Raw genomic sequence first — 18,840 nt, forward strand, 5'->3', positions numbered from 1 at the left:
CACACAAGGTTCGCGCCGGTGGCGACACCTATAACGTGCTGACATGAGGAAAATTTCCAACGGATTTCTCATACACAAACAGAAGTTGACCGGCGTTTCCTGGTGAAACGTTGTTGTGATGCCTCGTGTAAGGAGGAGAAATGCGTACCATCACGTTTCCGACTTTGATAAAGGTCGGATTGTAGCCTATCGCGATTGCGGTTTATCGTAACGCGACATTACTGCTCGCGTTGGTCGAGATCCAACGAGTGTTACCAGAATATGGAACCGATGGGTTTAGGAGGATAATACGGAACGCCGTGCTGGATCCCAACAGCCTCGTATCACTAGCAGTCGAGATGGCAGGCATCTTATCCACATGGCTGTAATGGATCGTGCAGCCACGCGTCGATCCTTGAGTCAACAGATGGGGACGTTTGCAAGACGACAACCATCTGCACGAACAGTTCGATGACGTTTGCAGCAGCATGGACTATCAGCGCGGAGACCGTGGCTGCAGTTACCCTTGACGCTGCATCACAGACAGGAGTGCCTATGATGGTGTACTCAACGACGAACCTGGGTGCACGAATGGCAAAACGTCATTTTTTCAGATGAATCCAGGTTCTGTTTACAGCATCATGATGGTCGCATCCGTGTTTGGCGACATCGCTGTGAACGCACAATGGAAGCGTGTATTCGTCGTCGCCATACTGGCGTATCACCCGGCGTGATGGTATGGGGTGCCATTGATTACACGTCTCGGTCGCCTCTTGTTCGCATTGACGGTACTTTGAACAGTGGACGTTACATTTCAGATTTGGTACTACACGTGGCTCTACCCTTCATTCGATCCCTGCGAAACCCTACATTTCAGCGGGATAATGCACGACCGCATGTTGTAGGTCCTGTACGGGCCTTTCTGGATACAGACAATGTTCGACTGCTGCCCTGGCCAGCACATTCTCCAGATCTCTCACCAATTGAAAATGTCTGGTCAATGGTGGCCGAACAACTGGCTCGTCACAATGCGCCAGTCATTACTCTTGATGAACTGTGGTATCGTGTTGAAGCTGCATGGGCAGCTGTACCTGTACACGCCATTCAAGCTTTATTTGACTCAATGCCCAGGCGTATCAAGGCCATTATTATGGCCAGAGGTGGTTGTTCTGGGTACTGATTTCTCAGGATCTATGCACCCCAACTGCGTGAAAATGTAATCACATGTCAGTTCTAGTATAATAGAATTGTCCGATGAATAGCCGTTTATCATCTGCATTCCTTCTTGGTGTAGCAATTTTAATGGCCAGTATTGTAAGTCCAGGGACGCTGGGAACCAATGCCTCTACTGGCAAGTCTGTCTTCAGGGAACATGTTGGTAATGTGCGCGCGCCGTACTTTGGTTGGAAGTTCATTGCTCCATCTTGCTGGAATAATAAGTGCAGCTTCTTTGCATCTGTTAATTATGCATACAAAGAGTCTAAGATCTTTAGATATCTGGTGCTCTTTAAAGTGTACTTGAAAAATATGGGGCCAATAATTTCATGGAGGACAACGCACACCAAACACCTATCTTCTCTGAGTGAAGAGGCTCTTGATGCAGAATATGTGAGTGGTTCTCAATTCTCAATTCTGGGCATCAGTATCTCAATTCTGGGAATTCACGTAATCTGACAGATGAAACCAAGCCTCATCTGACATGAAGTAAACCAAGGGATCCATGTAACCGTTAGCAACTGACGTTTACTACCAGTTACAATAATGAATTCTTTTCGTGAACCTCACATTTCAACCCTTGCACCACACTCACACAATAGGCTTTCAATTTCACATCTCTTAGTACCCGATGGCACGATGCACAGGCTACACCAACATGCAGCAATAACCTGCTTACCGACTTGCGAGGTCTTCTCGTAATGTCGATGCGAATTCTGTCTATAGTTTCAGGGGTCCTCACTGCTGGTCACTTATGCCTCTGCACATTCTGAACAGATCCTAATGACCTCCATTACTTGTACATATCTTGAATAGTGCTGGTCGTGGGGAGCTTCTATCAGGATACTTTGTTTGAAACATTTCTTTACATTCATTGATGGAGCCTACCTTTCACGAAACATTCCACAATATAAATTAGCTGTTCTAAAGCAAACTAACCAGTTACTTTAACAAATCAACAATATGAGCTTCTCACAACGACTGATGTACAAACACATAGCTGTGCTCTACTTACCGACGAAATACAATTTAGCTTACTTTCAAGACAGTGTTACTACTTCACGAGCAATTTGACTGAAGATGATTAACTAGTCCGAGGTGTACTGGATTTATGTGGGACAACTTGTATTTGTGAATGATATTCCGCTTCACTTTCATCAAGCAGATTGGTACTTTTTGCAGTTGATACGACTGTTATACTAAATCCCATTGGAGAAAACGTTACAGAAGAAATTACTGATGAGTATTTTCAAAGAATGATTACGTGATTTTCTGAAGAAGGGCTCTCCCTACATTTTGAGAAAGCACGCTACATTCAGCTCTGTACAACAAATAGAGTCATACCTACAAGTCATGTGGTACATACACAGGTACCAGAAAACAGGTTTAGTTTAATTGATAATCTTAGAAACAAACAAATCAACCTCGTAACATATTTTTCAATGTTTCTCCTCAATAATGTCGTATGGAATAATTTCCTGAGGTAACTCATCTCTTAGAAAGAAAGTATTGATTGCAAAAAAGCAAACAGTAAGAATAATACATGGTATTCACTCGCAATCATCTCGCAGATACCTCTACTACTAGTTAGATATTTTAAGCGTATCTTCAAAATGTAAATATTCACTAATCAAGATCGAAAAAAATCTGTCATAATTTGGAAACAATAATGATGTCAATATCTACAATAAGAGAAGAAAAAAATGATCATAAGAGTATCATGTAAAAATTCTAAGTAAATCGTTCAACTTCATCTATATAAATATCTGAAGAACATTTCGAGGTATTTGATAACAACGTTTCCCCTTTACATATTACATATAAATTTATATATTAAAAATTGATAGTCTCTGTAAGTCTGAGTGTTCATTAGAGTATTGTGTAAAAATTTGAAATGGATCAGTCAAGAACTTTTCACGATTTGTGCTAACAAAGTTTCCCTTTTATGTATAAAACACACACACACACACACACACACACACACACACACACACACACACACACATATATATATATATATATATATATATATATATATATATATATATAAGAACATCATGAAGAAAAGAAAATACATGCTTAGTTTACAAGTACATAAATTCATTCTCAAGTACTTTTGACTTACAAATGCAGGCAATTTGGTTAACATGGCGTCCAGATATCTCAGTTTACTGGTGAGTCATCGAGGCCATTGTATATATACTACCACAAAGTTAAACGTGAAATGGAATGAAAAGAGCATCAAAAACTTGTTTGATGTACCTTCATGAAAAAGCTTGCCCTGTGGAGTGCAAGATACACTGCTCAGCAGCAAGAAAAAGCCTCCTTATCAACGAGGAGCTGTTGACATTAAGCAGAACGCCGCTTTAATGTGGTTTCTTGCCAGTTTGAACATATTTTGTAAGTGAAACTAGATTTACTATATGTAGACTCGACAGTGAAGTGTGTATGTTAAGCAAAGCCGACAAAGAATTTGAATTTTGTAAACTATAACATACCAATAGAGGAGGCTGGTTTTATGCCAGGAACAAGCTGCTGTGATCAGGTCTCTCATTTACAACCTACATGGAGAGAGGATTCCAGGAACAACTCGAAACATCCGCTGTGTTTATTGATTTAAGTTCAGCCTCGGCATATAGTATGGAAGGAATTACCACTATTCAAGGTGTATCAATTTATTCTTTGAAACTTCTTTCTCCATCTACACAACGAGGTGCTCAGCAACAGATTTTTCCAAGTAACCTCAATGGAAAATCAAGTATCTTCCATAGCCTACAAAATGGCCTACCATAGGGATCTGTACTAGCTCTTCGACTAGCTTCTGCACTACCGTTTAGAGACAAGGACACTGTTTCAAGTTGTTTCCAAAAATCTCGAAAATTACTTAACCAATTCACTTCACATTTTTACGTGATATTCTGATAAACATTCCGGCGACACACTGCAGTTTTATTATTATATGTGGTACACAAAAATCTATTTAAAACCTATAATATTATACAGGCAAGCTGATGTTTAATATTGTTAGCAAAAATCTCTAAAAATTCTTCACCAATTTATTTCAGATCTTTACATGACATTCTAACAAACGTTTCATAGACATGGGTTACATATTTTTAATATATATGATATGTAAATATATGCATAATAATACACACAGAGGAAACGTTGATAACAAAAATCTCAAAAAGTTCTTTACCGATTCACCTCAAATGTTTACATGATTAACAAATGTTTGGGCAGGGTAGACCCAGGTTTTATATATATATATATATATATATATATATATAGTATGATTATAATTAAAGTTAAACTTTCAAAACGCTGTGGATATAATACTACTGGTCAGAATGATGTCAAATTGCAACGGAATATTATCGGAGAAGGGGGAAACGTATGGCAAAAGAATAAAAATAGTGCAAAAATTGATCAATAGATGGCGCTGTATGTGTCAGGATACATAAATGAAAATACCTGTCATGCGCACTGAAGTTGGTATAAACACGCCAGGTACACGGCTTTTCCTCCTTTCGCGTCTGCGACATTCGCCATGACTGTCTCAATGCAGAATCTCGCTCTGCCTGTAAAGCTGTATTACAAGATTGATGACTGTGCACACGTCGCTCTGCAGGAGTTCCGGACACTGAAGCATTTGAAAAAAGGAATTGATCCGATGACTGCCATGGTTCTGTAGAAAATGATTCCGAATTTCTAAGAGACGGGTTCTTTTATTGTGCAACCTAGTAGAGGGAGGAAACGAATTGATTCGACCACAATGAGATTTTCACTCTGCAGCTGAGTGTGCAATGGTATGAAACTTCCTGACAGATTAAACCTGTTTACCGGACCGAGACTCTAACTCGGGACCTTTGCCTTTTGCGTGCAAGTGCTCTACCATCTGAGCCACCCACGCACGATTCACAACCCGTCCTCACAGCTTCAGTTCTGCCAGTACCTCGTTTCCTACTTTCCAAACTTCACAGAACCTCTTCTGCGAACCTTGCAGAACTAGCACTCCTGGAGGAAAGGATATTGCAGAGACATGGCTTAGCCACAGCCTGGGGGATGTTTCCAGAATGAGATTTTCACTCTGCAGCGGAGTATGAAACTTCCTGGCAGATTAAAACTGTGTGTCGGACTGAGACTCGAACTCGGGACCTTTGATTTGACGTCAGTGGAAGTAGTGGCCACAGCAATGCAGGAGGAGACGAGTGGTGGTGTGCAAATGTGTAGTGCATGGAGAATTGCCCGAACACTGTACATACCCATGAGCATGGTGTGTAAAATCCTACGAAACATCCTTCTTTGCTATCTATTCAAATTTACCCATGTGCACAAGTTGTTTCCTGTTGGCCTGCCAGCAAGAGAGACCTTTGCTTTAGAATTTCTTGTTCTCATGGAAGTGGACAATGACTGGCTGTGAAAGATATTGTGGACAGACGAAGCCCACTTCCATCTGACAGGATATGTCAATGTACAGAATTGACGAATATGGGCAACGGAAAATCCGCACGCAAATCAACCAGTACCACTTCATCCTGAAAAGGTCACTGTGTAGTGCGGGTTTACGACATCATTTACCATAGGGCCAAATTTTTCTGAAGAGACATGTGCTTCCGGTCCTGTTACCTGTACCGTCACTGGTTAGCGCTACGAGTGTCTTAAGCGCGACTACGCCATTCCAGCTCTCCAACAACGTGGATGTGTGGATGGGATCATTTTTATGCAAGACAGCGCAACTCCACACATTGCAAATCCAGTTAAGCAGCTGCTAAAGCGCCGTTTCGGAAATGCTAGAATTATCAGGCGCCATTTCCCTACAGACTGGCCGTCCCGATCACCTGGTCTTAACCCGTGTGGGGCTGTCTGAAAGATGTTGTGTTTTGTGTGTTCCGACTGCAAACTTAGCTGCATTGAAGGCACGCATTGCGCAACATATTCTGAACGTGTCCCCAGAAACACTTCGATCAGTTTTGGAACATGCTGTTTCTCGATTTCAACTTGTTGCAGAAAACGGTGGACAGTATATTGAACATGTTTTGCGCCAGTGACACGGAAATTAATAATCCGATTTGATTTTGATTGAAGCTTTTTATGCTGGTTTTGGCCTCAGGACAATTAAATACCGATTTTTCCCATCTGATGTGATATGACCTTGCCGTAGTGGATGGGCTTACGTAACTAACGGTATCACACTTGTACACCCATGCACACTGACAAGGGAACCTCCCCATCGCAACCCCCTCAGATTTAGTTATAAGTTGGCACAGTGGGTAGGCCTTGAAAAACTGAACACCGATCAATCGAGAAAACAGGAAGAAGTTGTATGGAACTATGAAAAAGTAAGCAAAATATACAAACTGAGTAGTCCATGTGTAAGATAGGCAACATAAAGGACAAAAGTGAGCGTAGGAGCGCCGTGGTCCCGTGGTTAGCGTGAGCAGCTGCGGAACGCGAGGTCCTTGGTTCAAGTCTTCTCTCGAAAGAAAGGTTTAAATTTTTATTTTCAGACAATTATTATCTGTCCGTCCGTCCGAAAAATGTGAAAACGTTAAAAACATATGTTTTGACAGAGCACAGGGAAAACTGTGCGACTGTGAAACTGTTGCATTAATTTGTTGCAGTTTATGTGACACACACTTATGTTTTCATAACTTTTTTGGAAGCGATTATCACATCCACAAGAAAACCTAAATCAGGCAAGGTAGAAGAGTCTTTTTACCCATTCGTCGAGTGTACAAGTTAGGTGGGTCGACAACATATTCCTGTCATGTGACGCACATACCATCACCAGTGTCGTATAGAATATATCAGACGTGTTTTCCTGTGGAGGAATCTGTTGACCTATGACCTTGCGATCAAATGTTTTCGGTTCCCATTGGAGAGGCACGTCCTTTCGTCTACTAATCGCACGGTTTTGCGGTGCGGTCGCAATACACAGACACTAAACTTATTACAGTGAACAGAGACGTCAATGAACGTACGGACAGATCTACAGGTCATAACTTAGCGAAAATAAAGAATGTAAAATTTTTACGAGAAGGGAGACTTGAACCAAGGACCTTTTCGTTCCGCAGCTGCTCACGCTAACCACGGGACCATGGCGCTGCTGAGCTTACCCTCTCCTTGATGTTGCCTATGCGGGCATGGACTACTCAGTTTGTATATTTTGCTTATTTTTTTCATAGTTCCACACAACTTCTTCCTGTTTTATCGATTGATCTGTGTTCAGTTCTTGAAGGCCTATCCACTGTGCCAACTTATAACTAAATCTGAGGGGGGGGGGGGGGGGTGCGATGGGGAAGTGCTCTTGTGAGTAGTGCAGTTTGTTTAATGTCAAAGGTACACTTTAGGCATTTTTGTATGATTCACTTATCATTTGTAGTCGACCACTATTATATTACGATGCTTACAGCGCCATCTATTGCTACATTTTTTAGTTATTTATTTTTCTTCTGCTATACGTTTTCCCCCTTCTCCGATAATATTTCGTTGCAATTTGATGTCATTATGACCAGTGGTGTTATTTCTAGAGCGGTTTGAAAGCTTAACGTCAATTATAATCACCCTGTAAATATGTACACACACACACACACACACACACACACACACACGCACAAACATATATATCATTGTTATGAAAGATATCAGATAGTTCTTCACCGATTTGCTTCAGTTTCTTTTCAAGGGACTCAAATAAACATTTGGACATAAACAAGCTATGTATTTTTGATATACATATGGTACTTCCACTACTATATAAAGACAAGAGACTGTTTAACATAAAATTACTTGATCAATTTACTTCACATTTTTCCATTATTAAATGTTTGGACAGACCTAAGCTACTTATTTAAATATATATGGTATATAAATAACATATACTGCCTAAAAGGGGAATAGTTGTTAGTAAAAATCGAATTGTTACACAATACTGTCATAGGTTCCATTTTTTAAATATATATGATATTTGAATATAATAATTTATAAACGGAAAAGAAGTTCATAGCAAATATCTGAAAATAATGGTCCAACTTCTGCAGTAATATTTTGTGGTCAACACAGTCAATAGCCTTTGTTAAATAAAAGAAAACACCTAGCGTTCGCAACCTTTTATTTAATCCGTCCAAAACCTCACAGAGATAAGAGAATATAGCATTTTCAGTTGTTAAACCTTTTCTAAAGCCAAAGTGAACATTTGACAGCAAATTATGTGAATTTAAATGCTTCAGTAACCCTGTATATACAACCTTCTCGATAACTTTAGCAAACACCGATGGCTTAGAAATAGGTCTAAAATTGTCAACATTATCAGTGTCTCCCCTTTTATAAAGTGGCTTCACTACCGAGTACTTTAATCGGTCAGGAAACCGACCACTCCTAAAGAAAAAGTTACAGATATGGCTGAGAACTGGGCTAACATACATAGAACAATACTTCAGTATTCTGCTAGATACCCTGTCATATTCATGAGAGTTCTTGGTCTTTAGTGATTTAATTATTAACTCAATCTCCCTCTTGTCAGTATCATGGAGGAGCATTTCAGGTAACAGTCTCGGAACACTTTTTTCTAAGAGCGCTATATGATTCCCTGTTGGGACTAGGTTTCTATTTAGTTCACCTGCTATATTCAGAAAGTGATTATTAAATACTGTAGATATATGCAACTTATCAGTAACATGGACATTCCCACTACGCACTGATACTATATCCTCGACCTGTCTCTGCACACCAGCCACTTCCTTTACGACTGACCATATAGTTTTAACTTTATCGTGAGACTTAGCTATTCTATCTGCATACCACATACTTTTTGCCTTCCTAATAACATTTTTAAGCACCTTACAATACTTTTTGTTATGGACTGCTGCATTTAGATTTTGACTGTTTCTAACGTTTTGATATAATTGCCACTTTGTTCTACAATATATTTTTATCCCTCTAGTCAGCCACCCAGGCTGCCTGTTTGTGCTAGTACCCTGTTTTGAACGTTCTAACGGAAAGCTACTTTCAAAGAGCACGAGAAAAGTCGTGAGAAAAGCATTATATTTATCGTCTACTGTATCAGCGCTATAAACATCTTGCCACTCTTGTTCCTTGATAAGGTTTACAATGGTCTCTACAGCAACTGGATCAGCTTTCCTAAACAGCTGATGACTATACTTAACACGTGTTGCAGCACAAAAATCTTTTAGAGTTAAAATATATGCATCATGATCTGAAAGGCCATTCACCTTTTTGCTAACAGAATGCCCTTCTAGTTATGAGGAATGAACAAAAATGTTGTCTATGGTTGTTCTACTGTTCCCTTGCACTCTCGTTGGAAAGAATACGGTTTGCATAAGATTATATGAATTAAGGAGGTCTACCAGCATCCTCTTCCTTGCACAATCACTTATACAATTAATATTGAAGTCACCACAAATAACTAACTTTTTGTATTTCCTATAAAGTGAACCAAGAACCTCCTCTAGCTTTAGCAAAAATGTTGTGAAATCGGAGTCTGGGGATCTATAAATAACAACAGTTAGAAGTTTAGCTCCGTTAAATTTAACCACACCTGCACAACATTCAAACACCTTTTCAGTGCAGTACTTTGAAACATCAATTGACTCAAATGGGATGCCGTTTTTCACATGCATGGCTACTCCCCCACACCGCAAAGAGCACCTCGAAAAGCTGCCAGCCAACCTGTATCCTGGTAAAGGAAGCCTCTGAATTATCTCCTTATTTAAGAAGTGTTCAGATATACCAATAATTTCAGAGTCAACATCTATAAGCAGTTCACTAACTTTATCTCTAATACCTTGTATATTTTGATGAAATATACTAATTCCCTCATTACTCGCATACCTAAGCTTTGTCAAAAGTGGTTCCTTTGTTAGAGAGACTTTATTTAAGCAGGAATACCTATCAGCTAACTTCAATCTAAAAAAGGTGCAGCTCTAACGCTCACTACTGCAGGAATTTTCCCATGAGTGATCCCACCAACCCCACCTATGCTGTCACCTATAAGCTTTGCCAACCTCCCCTTCCCATACCTGTTGTGGTGCAGGCCATGTCTAGTGAAACCCGTCCTGCTGATAGACTCCACCGACACCACTGAAATGTGACCCATGCTTTCTGTCATCAGCGCACCCCCAAGTCTCATTAGAAAATTCCGATCCAGTGGCTACTATTACTGAGTGATAATGCACCTCACAGTTCTGAAGGTTGCACACTTAACAGCTCATGCATCCAAGTTCGTCACAAGAATCATACACAAAAGAATGGAAACGAAAATTGAGAATGTGGTAGATGACGACCAGTCGGATTTAGGAAAGGTAATGGCACCAGAGTGGCCGTTTTGACATTGCAGTTGATAATGGGAGCAAGACTGAAGATAAATCAGGACACGTTCATAGGATTTGTTGACCCAGAAAAAGCGTTCTACAATGTAAACTGGTGCAAGATGTTCGAAATTCTGAGAAAATAGCGATAAGCTGTAGAGAAAGGCGGGTGATATATAGTATATACAAGGACAAAGAGGGAACAATGAATGGAAGACCAAGGACGAAGTCCTCGGATTAAAAAGGGTGTAAGATAGGGATGTAGTCTTTCGTCCCTACTGGTAAAGCTATACACAGAAGAAGCAATGAAGGAAATGAAAGAGAGATTCAAGAGTAGGATTAAAATTTACATTGAAAGGATATCAATGATAAGATACGCTGATGACATTGCTGTCCTCGGTGAATGTGAAGAAGACTTACAGGATGTGCTGAATAGAATGAACGGCCTGATGAATGCAGAATATGGAATTAGAGTAAATCGAAGAAGGACAAAAGTAATGAGAAGTAGCAGAAATGAGAACAGTTAGAAACTTAGGATCAAAACTGCTGATCACGAATTAAATGAATTCAAGGAATTCTACAATCTAAGCAGAAACATAATCCATGAAGGACGGAGCAAGGGGGATATAAAAAGCAGACTAGCACAGGCAAGAAGGACATTCATGGCCAAGAGAAGTATACTAGTATTAAATATAAATCTTAATTTAAGAAAGAAATTTCTGTGGAAGTACGTTTGGAGCATAGCATTGTACGGTATTGAAAAATGGATTGTGGGAAAAGTGGAACAGAAGAGAATAGAAACATTAGAGATGTGGTGGTACGGAAGAATGTTGAAAATTAGGTGAACTGATAACATAACGAGTGAGGAGGTTCTCCGTAGAATCAACGAGGATAGTAATATATGGAAAACACTGATAAGAAGTTATGATATAGAATGACACGATAAGTGTTAAAACATTAAGGAATAACTTCCATGGTACTAGAGGGAGCTGTAGAGGCTAAAAATTCTATAAGAAGACAGAGACGCAGCAAATAATTCAGGATGTAGGTTGAAAGTGCTACTCTGAGATGAAAAGGTTGGCACAAGAGAGGAATTCGTGGCGGGCTGTATCAAACGAGCCAGAAAAAAAAAACCTCTCCCATCTAGAAGGCTGGCATCCCTCATATCACAGATGGAAAAATGTAATGCCATGTCCATCCCTTCCCATTCACGTCGATACAGATTTCCTTAAATGGCAGCAGCAGAGAATGAGGTCAGGTATCCACCTGTAAGAATCGCCTAACCAACTCAACTACTTCAAAAAATGGTTGAAATGGCTCTGAGCACTATGGGACTTAACATCTGCGGTCATCAGTCCCCTAGAACTTAGAACCACTTAAACCTAACTAACCTAAGGACATCACACACATCCATGCCCAAGGCAGGATTCGAACCTGCGACCGTAGCGGTCACGCGGTTCCAGACTGAAGCGCCTAGAACCGCACGGCCACACCGGCCGGCTCAACAACTTCAGTGTAAGTAATCACTGGACATCACTTCGGCAAGATAGGAATGTCACTGACTCCCACCTGGTGACATATCCTATTCTGAAGGTATCAAGATTCTGTCTTCCCAGAAGGCAGCGGTGCAACATCAACAGGGTTCGCAGAAAGCACGGTATCTGCAACAAGAGCCCAACTTAATGGGGAGCTTCAGAACGCCCCCAATGCTACCATTGTGGAGCTGAAAAGGAAACAGTCGCCCATCTACCCCTGGTTTGCATCGATACATCCTTCAGGGGTGCATTAAAAGACGTCCAAAGCCTCACCACCGAAATACTGGAACGCTAGGCCATAAAAAAGAGCAATGGTCGAAATAGATATCTATTCCTTTAGTTTAAGTTTGTAATAGTTACTGTAATTTTTAATTTATTTATTGCAACGCTTGTAAGTTCATTCGAATAAATAAATAAGAAGCACACGGGTTGTGTAATGTTATGACTGGTGTGGTTGCATTTAAAAGTTTTAAGACTATGACTGAAAAAAGTTGGCCAACTATTTTAAAAGAGTATTTCTACAAAATTTTATAAATCAGATACAACCACACCGATGTGTGACTAGTTTTCGACCCATTATTGTAAAGTATGAACATCAATCTGACATGCAGTTTTCAGATTTTAGTGCATTAACTCCTTTGAAATATACAAATAACTGTGTTGTCTCGTAAAATATAAATAAATATAAGACTGACTCACAACAATCAAAGATTTACTTCCTTATACCATTACACTACTATCTGAAGCCTTTTTTTCCTTCTCCATTGAACTTGCACCATATGCTCACGCTACCATTGGTTTTGTAGATAACTACGTAAGTGTTTGCTACGGCGTGCAAGGAGACGACCAATATTCTCAAGACAGAACATCTTCCGAATTTCCTGTAAAACTGCAGTTGTTAATTTAGGAATGTATAAACAAGAATATTCCTTCAACTACGTGGAAACATTTCTATCACGAAACTTTCGAGGCTGGACCTTTCGCGATAATGAGCCCCTTTTCACGTCTGCACAGTGTATAAAGTTGTCTGTCTATATACAGGCAGGCCTGAAGACAGGGGAATAAGTATGTCGCCGGTCAATGACGTCCTAAGCAAACCGGCTCAGCTTCGTTCCTTTGTTTGGTCTACAGGTCAACGAAGACGAGGCACAATGGACGAGTCCCAGCTCTGACTGAAGTGCCACACACTTTATGACTCCACTGGACATGATAAGATTGAAAATTTCTATGCGAATGACAAGGTTACTGAGAATTATTCTGGAATAACTCGAGAATAACTTTTTTTGGAGAGTAAGTATATCGTAGTGTAGGAAACTAAGAAGTTAATAAAGGGAATGAATGTTGCTAACAAATAATTCAACGAGTGTGATAAATTACCTAAGCTGGCCAAGGAAATGAAATGACCTTTCTAGGGAAAATATTCCAGAATGCGTAGAGGGAGGGCCTATATGTTGTTATTTTGAAACAATTTGCTGCTTCGCCTCGTGCGAGACACTTTAATGATTACTGGCAGGCGACTTGAAACTTAAGTGGTGAACGTGAGCGGTGACGATCACTCGATGCCAACACACTAGCCTCGCACTGCTTGGTAATGAAATGTACTAAAGGACTTGAGCAACAGTCTGTCTACCAGTGGTCCATTTGTCTTAGAGTCATTAATCGCTAACACCTAGGAAAGTGATCCTGAGACTATTATTAATGGAACAGGCATATTATTGTTTTAAATCGTAGTGTGTGACATGAAAATGACACTTCATTTGGTTGACCTTCTCAGAATAAGTTATCAAGAAAATTTGTAAGGAGTAGCTTCAATCAATTTAGATATCATCCAAAATAGCTAAGTTTTGCCGGAATAAAAGAATTATCTTGTAGAGCAACTGAACCGCTTATTATTGAGGGGATAACGCCTCAAAAATTGGAAAATGTAGAATCTGTCAGTTTCTGTTTCTTCACACATGGATGCATCGGTTGGAATTAAAGTGGGAGGCCATCGTTGCCTTGCTTCTAGTAGAGAGCGGATTGAAATCTGCAATTTTGTCTAGTACGGGACACGTCCAGGAATTATCACGCTCTATAAATGAACTTGTGGCAGGCCTGGAATCATGTTGAAGCAATCAGTGATTTCTGTTCCACGTATAACATTAATATGAGCAGCTCAGAGTTTGAAGTTCCGAGTAATGATGAAAAAAAGACGACGGTAACTTGATTATTTATTAGTATGCTATGGTTTTTTGAGACATATGACATGAAAACAGATGGAGGTACGTTTTATTGTTATATTGACGGTCAGTGTAAAAAAAGATCTAAGGAAACGCGCCCCGTCCTACGTCGTTACAGTGAGTGCTTTGTCCCAATAAGAGAATACCACCTTTTCAGCAATGCATGTGGTGGCAGCCAAAATGCAAAGAGAACAACGGGATCCCTCAAACAGAAGCAAATGACAGGAAAGTTTCCATAAACAAGAGGAAGAAAGATGAAATTAAAATGACATGAACACCCCTAGCTGCATACAGGCGTTGATATAAGTCAACGAGGACGGTTAAAAATGTGTGCCCCAACCAGGACTCGAACCCGGGATCTCCTGCTTACATGGCAGACACACTATCCACTTTTTTTTTCTTGTTCGGTATTGTTCGTTGCGTTTGGTCTGGGCGGACGTCATAAGACATGCGTTCAAGTTGATCGTTGATTCCTTTACTCAGTTCTTTTATTACAGAAGGCGAGCAGCCCTCTGACCGAACACGTTGAGCTACCGTGCCGGCTTCCATCTGAGCCACCGAGGACACAGAGCATTGTGCAACTGCACGGACTTATCTCTGGCACACCTTCCGTGGTGAGACCCACATTGTCAACTCATTGTCCCGCACAAGCTGCGACATCGTTGCGAAAAAACACAGTGACCCGTATATATAATAAGTTTTCTTTAATTTACATCTATGGTCACTATCTTTTTTGTTTAGCAGAGTACAGATTTCGGTCTTTAATGACCATCATCAGATGAGCAGCAAAAAATGGGAAAAATATAAATACACCCGCAAACTGTATACAGCTTAAGAACAATACATAGAGCATATTCAAAAATAGTACTTACAAAATTTACATTTGTACGATTTAAATATGAAGAGGCATACCTGTTTCATAAAAACAAAGTCCTAATGTACTGCAGGCATAGTGGCATCGTCAAATGTTAAATGCGGAATCAGCACCAGCATCGTCAAATTCATATAAATCACATCACATGGACGAGTCATGTTGTCAGTAAAACTACTGTTTAAAACAAGCTGCCGTACAGCAGCCACAAGATGTTTGTGTTGTAAGTTGACCAGATGTCGCTAATGTCAGCATACAGTAGGTTTCAGTTATTAATTGAAACAGCGAAAATAAAAGGGGGATACATTAGTTAAAGTCTGTAATAAGCTTATAAAGTATAAAAGGTGTTACAGTAATTTTTTTTCTTTATTGTTATTTTGAAACATGTATTACAGGCAGACCTGCAGCAGCATACGACGCCGCTCTTTGGCCGCAGAGAAACACAAATATACAAATGAAGACATTTAGAGAAAAAACATGGTGGACATATAAACGGAGACAAACAGTTTTTAAAATACAAGGTGCCGTTCACGGGCGTAGAGTCTCAGATAAAATTATTCAGACACTTGGACACAGACGAAAATTGTCACACGTGAACGTAGGTGCACAAAACAAATAACACTGAATTACTTAAGCACAAAACGACGGCACACACAGAACACGAGGCGTTGATCTCCGGCGCGCGAATGTTCACTAACCGTGTACGAGTCCGGGGACCTGTCAAGAGAGGAGGAGGGGTGGGAGAGGGAGAGGGGAGAGCAGATGCCATGGGCTGGGAAGAGAGGGGATGATGATGATGATGTTTGGTTTGTGGGGCGCTCAACTGCGTGGTTATCAGCGCCCGTACAATTATCCAATCTTTGCTCAGTCCAATTTCGCCACTTTCCTGGATGATGATGAAAATGATGAGGACAACACAAACACCCAGTCATCTCGAGGCAGGTGAAAATCCCTGACCCCGCCGGGAATCGAACCGGGGACCCCGTGCTCGGGAAGCGAGAACGCTACCGCGAGACCACGAGCGGCGGACGGGAAGAGAGGGGGAAGGGAGGAAGAGGGAGGGGAAGCGGGAAGGAGGGAGGGGATGGGGGGAAAAGGAAAGAGAAGGGAGGGAGGGTGCCTAAAGGAAAGGACACAGGAAGTGGGGGGGGGGGGAGGATCAAAGTTGATAGGAGGGGTAGATGGAGGAGAGGAGGACGTTACAGTAATAAAAAGCAATAAAAATAAGAACACGACAAACGTAATATTGTTACAAAGACGAAGAGTTAAAAAACAGTGGTTGACATATGCTCTAGTGCCAATATTCTAGACAATAACATAAACATTAAACACCATTGCTATTGCACCGGGTAATACTAAACAACATAAAACAAATCGCTAAAGGAGCCTCAAATGAAAGAAAATATAGTTCTGCACATAATCAGCGCCCCCTGTTAGCGGTAACGCCGGAATTCCGCACAGGCGGGAAGTGGTTGGAGGAACGTGACCGGCAGAGGGCCCCTCGTACCCTGCGGTACTCCGTTGCAAGAAAAGAATGATAAAATTCCGTAACAGTGGATGACCTACATTATCTGATTAATGCAGTCCATAAAATGAATAAAGAAGGAACAAGAACCTACTAGAGTCATGCGTAAAACGTATGAAAACGAAGTAGATATGTGATGCACTCGATACTAGGTGAACTTGCGAATACACTATATATAACAGACGCGTGCAGTGATTAGGCATCTCACCGTCTATGGCCGTCCTATCGCGCTCGCTCCCACCCTTAAGTACCTTGGCGTCACCCTCGACCGTCGCCTCTCCTGGACTCCCCATCTCCGGACAATCCAAGCCAAGGCACACTCCCGACTCAGTCTCCTCAAGCTCCTCTCCGGCTGTACGTGGGGTCTGGACCCCTCCACCATCCTCCACACCTATAAATCCCTCATCCGCCCTATCCTTTGTTATGCCCATCCGGCTTGGATCTCTGCCCTCCCTACCTTTTACAAATCCCTCCAAATCCTTGAACGCCATGCTCTCCGCCTCGCCTATCGCATCCGTCTCCCCTCCCCCACGCGGATCCTCTACGATCTCATCCACTTCCCCCACCTTCTCCTTTTCCTTGAAAGGATACGGATCCTGTACACCTCCCGTAAACTTGATCCTCCTCACCCGCTCGTCTCCCCGATCCTCTCCCACCCCCACCCGCTGCCGCGCCTGTCTTCCCACGTCCCACCCGGTCTCCATCTCTCCACCCTCCTTACGCTCTCCCAAGGTGGCTTCCGCCAACTCCCTCTCCCTGATGATGCCCTCCTCCTCTCCATCTACCCCTCCTATCAACTTTGACCCTGCCCCACCCCACAATTCTGGTGTCTTTTCCTTTAGGCACCCTCCCTCCCTTATCTTCCCTTCTCTTTCCTTTTCCCCCGTCCCCTCCCTCCACCCCTTTTCCCCCGGGCTTCCCTTCCCCCTTCCTCCCTCCCCCTATCTCCCCTGCCCGTGGCATTTCTGCTCTCCCCTCTCGCTCTCCCACTCCATTTCCGCCTCCTCCTCTTGGCAGGTCCCCGGACTCGCACATGCACAGTGAACATTCGCGCGCCGGAGGTCATTGCCATCAGTGTCTCGTGTGTGTGCCTTCGTTTGTGTTTAGTGTATATTCGCCGTCACGCCGCCACTGTTCATGTGTACCGTCGCCGTCATCCATGTTTTGTACATCATGTCAATTAGTGTCAGTGATGTTTTCTCGTCCAGCGTGAACGGCTCCGGGTTTTTTTTTGTTTTTTAGTGTCTACATTGTTTTGCCCGCCGTTTTGTTTGTATTCTCTGTGCCCCCTCTATGTATTACTTATTGTAACCTCAAGGCTGAAGAGCGGCGTACTCAGCTGCTGACAGCCCGCCTGGTGTAAGGTGATAAAAATCACAATAAAGAAAAAAAAAAGTGATTAGGCAACTGCTATGTGTGAATAAAGATGCCAATGTGGACAGTTGAAATGTGGTTCTGTCTAGTGGCAATTCTTGCTCCGTAGCATACTTGTGGTACACACATGCAGTGATTACTGATAAATGTAGGATTTGACAAAACTTATGTCAGAATTTAGTGGAGGAGACTAGGGCAGTACAGTGAGAGCTGGTGTTACAGGTTCCAGCCAGCCAGCCCGTTGGCGTGCAGCAGCCAGCAGCAGTCCTTGCCAGCAGCGGTCCTTGCCAGCAGCGGTCCCCGCCAGCAGCCAGCAGCCAGCAGCGGTCCTCGCCAGCAGCAGCGGGCCCCGCCAGTAGCCGGCAGCGCCCCCGCCAGCAGCACGCAGAGGTCCTCGCCTGCACCGGCCCCAGCCAGCAGCCAGAAGCCAGCATCCAGCGGCCAACAGCGGTCGCAGCCACCAGCGGTCGCAGCCAGTGGCCAGCAGTGGTCCTAGCTGCCCCCTCCATCCGCCAGCAGCAGCAGCAGCAGCAGAGGTGTCCCCACCAGCCAGCCAGCCGGGTGCCCCCCCCCCCCCCCCCAGTGGCAGCAGAGTGGGGCTTAGGCCCCAGTCTCCTTCGTCATTCTCCGTCCCTTTCTCCTCTGTGTCTCTCGTCGCCCTGCCTGTCTCTCGTTTGCTCCTTTGTCTACTACTGTGTTTTTTCCCCCTTATAATGTCAACCCCCACCACCTCTTCTACAGCCACCACCACTGCCATTATCTACACCTCCCCCTCCGCTGCTGCCACCACTAT

At 42.4% G+C, this 18,840-nt stretch overlaps 1 protein-coding gene across 1 annotated transcript in view; it reads right to left on the reverse strand.

Annotated features, from left to right (window-relative positions):
* LOC126188740 (trypsin-7-like) overlaps positions 1-18,840 on the reverse strand; it is a 100,390-nt gene that overhangs the window by 32,956 nt on the left and 48,594 nt on the right. The window lies entirely within an intron of this gene.

The sequence above is a fragment of the Schistocerca cancellata genome, chromosome 5, assembly GCF_023864275.1.
Source record: "Schistocerca cancellata isolate TAMUIC-IGC-003103 chromosome 5, iqSchCanc2.1, whole genome shotgun sequence".
NCBI classification, from domain to species: Eukaryota; Metazoa; Arthropoda; class Insecta; order Orthoptera; family Acrididae; genus Schistocerca; species Schistocerca cancellata.